Source organism: Mandrillus leucophaeus, unplaced genomic scaffold (assembly GCF_000951045.1).
Source record: "Mandrillus leucophaeus isolate KB7577 unplaced genomic scaffold, Mleu.le_1.0 Scaffold224, whole genome shotgun sequence".
Taxonomy (NCBI): domain Eukaryota; kingdom Metazoa; phylum Chordata; class Mammalia; order Primates; family Cercopithecidae; genus Mandrillus; species Mandrillus leucophaeus.
This window is the reverse complement of record NW_012102299.1, coordinates 1,376,832-1,382,251: the sequence shown is the minus strand read 5'-3', so window position 1 is coordinate 1,382,251 and position 5,420 is coordinate 1,376,832.

The following is a 5,420-nucleotide window of genomic DNA, read 5'->3' as shown; positions in this document are numbered from 1 at the left end:
TGCTGGGCCTTGGGGGTTTGAATGAGTGAGTGGTCTCTCTGATGTTCCTCATTGTCTGTTCTCCTTCCCATCAACCAGATCAGAATTCTATGAAGCATGGACCCTCAGTGAGCCTGCATATCCAGATAATGTGGTTGGATGGTAAACTAACACCTTCCTAGGCTCTAATAGAATGCTGATAAGATTGTGTCAATATCCCTTGTTGAATTCGAAGAACAGAGAAAAAAGATCAAAAACCATAATTTCCTGAATTGATCTATTGGGATACTTTAACCTCTGAGCTTTTCGAGGGCAAGTACTCTGTGTCTTTACCTGTGTAAACACTGCATTTAATTTAATTATTGACCCATCTTATGACGTTAGCTAATGTGTTCAAATGAATATATAAAAGAACGAATGAGGCCGGGCACGGTGGCTCACACCCATAATTTCAGCACTTTAGGAGGCCGAGGCGGGTAGATCATGAGGTCAGGAGTTCAAGATCAGCCTGGCCAACATAGTGAAACCCCGTCTCTACTAAAAATACAAAAATTAGCTGGGCATGGCGGCACGCACCTGTAGTCCCAGCTACTCGGAAGGCTGAGGCAGGAGAATCGCTTGAACCCGAGAGGCAGAGGTTATGGTAAACCGAGGTTGCACCACTGCACTCCAGCCTGGGCAACAGAGGGAGACTCTATCTCAAAAAATAATAATAATAAAAAAGAGTGAATGAACTAATACCATCCCTCAAAGTCCAAGAAGTCAGAATTTACGTCATTTTTGCTACAATTTACATATCTCAATGTAAGCTATCTATGGTTTCCCAGTATTTAGCTAAGTGTTGTTATAAATGAAAATATTTCTGCATGCATTTAATTAAATGCCCCAATTTTTATGCCTTTTCCCCCCTGTGTATGTTATATGACCTAAGAGAAGAAAGGGAGATAGAGGGGAAAGTAGAGAGAGAGAGAAAATAATTATTAGAAGATGTTAAAGAGTATCTGAGCCTTGTAATAAAAATGCATATCTCTAGAATTTTGACAGATGGACAAAGGTCAGTGGAGTCTACCATCTAAACAAGCACTAAGGTAGGCTTTTCCTTTGCTGGCTCTTGCAGCATCAAACAGAACCGAGTAACAGCCTGCATCTCCAAGCTGCAGTCACACTCAGAGGTAGAACTTGCCCTTCTACTCCCAACTCCCGAATTTTATTAGCATGTGAAAGAAGTGTTCATCTTGCTTCTCTGGAGCTGTTTGTTGTTAAATACAGCTCTGAAGTTCTGTGGCAAACTCTCAGCCATGAATAACTGGGCTGTGCAGAGCCTGCATTAAAAATAGCAAGCTCCACATCCACATGACGGATTAACAAAATATAATTTTAAACAAAGATTCTCTGGTCTGACGGAGATTTAAATAGCAGCCTAGGCTACAAGATCTGGCCTTCTTGGGCAGCTGGGTTTTCAATAAAAGTCTGACAAATGGAAGTGCCCTGGTTTCTTTATGATTTGAAATGCAGGCAGGAAAAAGAGAGGCAAACATCACAGACGTGTGGAATGTTGACAGTAGAAGGAACTTAGATGATAAATTCCATCTACCACCCTTATTTAGCAGATGGGAGAATGAGGGCACAGAAAGAGAAAGGAGACTTGACTCAATAGTAGAGAAATTCTGTTTCAATTTTTCATACTAACTTTAAATTTACTAAATATTTGTTATTGTGTTTCCAGACTGCCAGAGGAACATGAAAAATGCCATGAAATTTCATCAAAATTATAATTAAAAAATAAAAATAAAAAAAGGAGAGTGGCCCTTGGGCAAAACGCACTCATTGCACTTGGAAGTTAAATCTCAGTAAACCAGAAATTGCTGACATTTTGAATTACTTGGCTGTGATTTTTCCTGGCAGTAGGTAGACAATCAAGACCACAGCTAAATCTCTTTGGTAGTCATGAACAAAGGTGCGCATGTCCCTGCTTGGGCAAATTGAGCAGTTTTACTTCTGATGAGATTAGGCCGTTGAATATATATATATATATTTTTTTTTTTTTTTGAGACAGAGTCTCGCTCTGTCGCCCAGGCTGGAGTGCAGTGACACTATCTCAGCTCACTGCAACCTCTGCTTTCTGGGTCCTGATTCAAGCAATTCTCCTGCCTCAGCCTCTGGAGTAGCTGGGATTACAGGCACATGCCACCACACCTGGCTACTTTTGGTATTTTTAGTAGAGACAGGGATTCATCATGTTGGCCAGACTGGTCTTGAATTCCTGACCTCGTGATCTGCCCACCTCGGCCTCCCAAAGTGCTGGGATTACAGGCATGAGCCACCGCGCCCGGCCTTAGGCGGATGAAATATTAGTGAGGTCCCCAGAATAGTATAAATAACCCTCTCTATTCAGACTATTCAGTCCCAATAAAGTGAGGCCCACGTGAAGCCCACCTGCTCTGATGTGTTCACGTGGTTCAGAGGGCCTAGTCCCAGCTTCTCCCTCAACCCTGTATCCTAATAACCTTGGGGGTGTGAGAGATCTAGCTATAGAGAAAAGTACAGGAATATAAATCTCTCCACCCAGTCTCTCATTTTATTCTCTGCTCTCTCTCTCTTCTCCAACCCTGTACCCTAATAACCTTGAGGGCGTGAGTGATCTAGCTCTGGAGAAAAGTACAGCAATATCAATCTCTCCATCCAGTCTCTCGTTTTATTCTCTGCTCCTGCTATACTCAGGGAAGCAAAATCTGTGCATGTGAAAAGAAGGAAATGAACTCTAGGGATGGAAATAACAATATCTGATAGCAATTATTAACGATTCCTTATGATAATAGAGCACTTTACAGTTCAACAAAGCACTCATCATAAAATTCATTTATCAGTTCCTCACAACCTCCTACTGAAGCAGGTTAGTGAGGACTATTATTATTGTTTGCATTTTGGAAATAAGAAACTAAAGCTCAGAGAGAGAGTGAAGTTTGTGGCTAATTGTCATCCTTCAGCTCTCTATTTAGATGTCATTTCCTTGAAAACAGCTTTTTTCTGGATCTCCGACACCCCCACACACCCAGGTCTGGGTCAGGTAAACTCCTTTGTAGACTCTCCTTCCCTTTGGACTTATGTCACTGTTCATTCTCACACTTCCTTGTATCTGCCTGATAACTTATCTGTTTCCCTCACAAACATGTATGCAACATTGTCTCTCTTGATCACAGATGTATCACCAGTACCTCTTACTGGATGTGTAGAACATAGTAGATATTCAGTAAATGTTTGATTAAAAAATAAATGCATGAACAAGGTGGCAGGCTCAGACCTCAGATCTGAGTCTTCTGATTTATGATCCAAGTTCTTTCCGTGAAACTTCACTGAGTCTGTTGTTAGCAACCATTGAGTATACAGAAAAACACCAATAATCTCTCACATTTTAGAGAATGGGTAGAGTTTATCAGCATTTCACATACACAATCTGACTCCAAATTTTGATTCAAATTTCTTTATTGTAAACAAAGCCTTTTGCTCAATAAAATTTATGACAAAATAACTTTAAAAATTAAGTTCATATTTTCAATCCTTCTCTCTTTTGGGAAAACCCATTTGACTTAAACTCTACACATCGGGTAAGAAAGGGCATAGTAATAATTGCAGGTAATTTTAAATAACTCTAAAAATCCTCTTTGCGTATTACGACAGCCTTAACCCCATCAGCTGTTCTGGTGAAAAGGTGGGTCCCTCATAACCAACCAATCCCTTGATACTGTTACGTTTTGTTCTGACCCTTGAATTTGCCAAAAGGCCCTGTTCTTGGTTCTCCACACCAATCCATATCCTACTTTACATATACCCTGGGTACTAGATCAAGTGCCAAGGATAGACCATAATCCTTTGTCATGGGAAAAGTGGAGCTGTTTGGCTCGCTTTGCTGTGGTCAATTAGTTAATTAAAAAGAAATTAATTTAGTTTTTTTTTTCCTATGTGGCTCCAGAGGGTGGAACCGGGAGGGACTGGTGGCAGCTACAGACATAGAAACTTTGGCTGAGGATGTGGAAGCATTTTCTCACAATGAGAACCACTCTTCACAGAATAGGCTGCTTTATGAATGAGTAAACTCCCCAGCACAGAAGGTGTTCAGGGCTGTGTTATCCATCCATCAGGATTATGCCAGAGGAGGTTCCCAAGTTAGTAAAGAGCTTAGACTATGACCTCTGAAATGTCTTTCAGCTCTGAGAAGCTCTGACTCTATGATCCATTTTCAGTTAACAGGAAAACCGAAACTAGCTTCCTACAAGGATACACTGCATGACAGAGCTATGTTCTGCACTAAACACAAGGCATTTGAGATCTATTTTCATGTAAGGCCCAATGAAGATCAAGGATTGTGTATTTTATTTTTCTAGGCTTAAAAATACTTATTTCCTTGTTTCTGGCTTTTTGTTGTTGTTTTTATTTTGTTTTGTTTTGTTTTTTGAGACAGAATCTCGCTCTGTCGCCCAGGCTGGAGTGCGGTGGTGCCATCTCTACTCACTGCAAGCTCCGCTTCCCGGGTTTAGGCCATTCTCCTGCCTCAGCCTCCCGAGTAGCTGGGACTACAGGCGCCCGCCACCTCGCCCGGCTAATTTTTTGTTATTTTTAGCAGAGACGGGGTTTCACTGTGTTAGCCAGGATGGTCTCGATCTCCTGACCTTGTGATCCCCCTGCCTCGGCCTCCCAAAGTGCTGGGATTCCAGGCGTGAGGCACGTGCCCGGCCGTTTCTGGCTTTCTTACTGTGCAATTATAGCAGGTTATTTCATTCCACCCGATACAAAGAAGTTCTGTGGTACAGAAACATGCCACAGACATCAGATACATACCGTGCAACCCAAATTTATATTTGGAGAAGTTCTCAGTAAAAAGAAAGGGTCTTCCTTTAACATATTAATTTACATGCTCATTGTTTAATGATAGAAGGCAGTTCTCTGAGCAAGTCTATATCATTGACAAAGGAATTGCTATAATGCCTGTTTTGTTTTCTAGATCTGGTCAAAAAAAAAAAAAAAAAAAAAGCTGGGCGCGGTGGCCCACGCCTGTAATCCCAGCATTTTGGGAGGCCAAGGCCAGCGGATCACAAAGTCAGGAGATCGAGACCATCCTAGCTAACACGGTGAAACCCCGTCTTCACTAAAAATACAAAAATTAGCCGAGCGCGGTGGCGGGCGCCTGTAGTCCCAGCTACTCGGGAGGCTGAAGCACCAGAATCGCTTGCACCCGGGAGGCCAAGGTTGGAGTGAGCCCCGATTGTGCCGCTGCACTCCACCCGGGGCAACAGAGGGAGACTCCGTCTCAGAAAAACAGAAACAAAAACAAAACCAAAACCTCTCTAAACCCTACACTGTAAGAAGTTTATTGAAAAACTTGGCTTTCTTTTTTTCTCTCTTCCAACCACGCTCAGTGCAGTACAAGAATAGCAGGAGCTGTT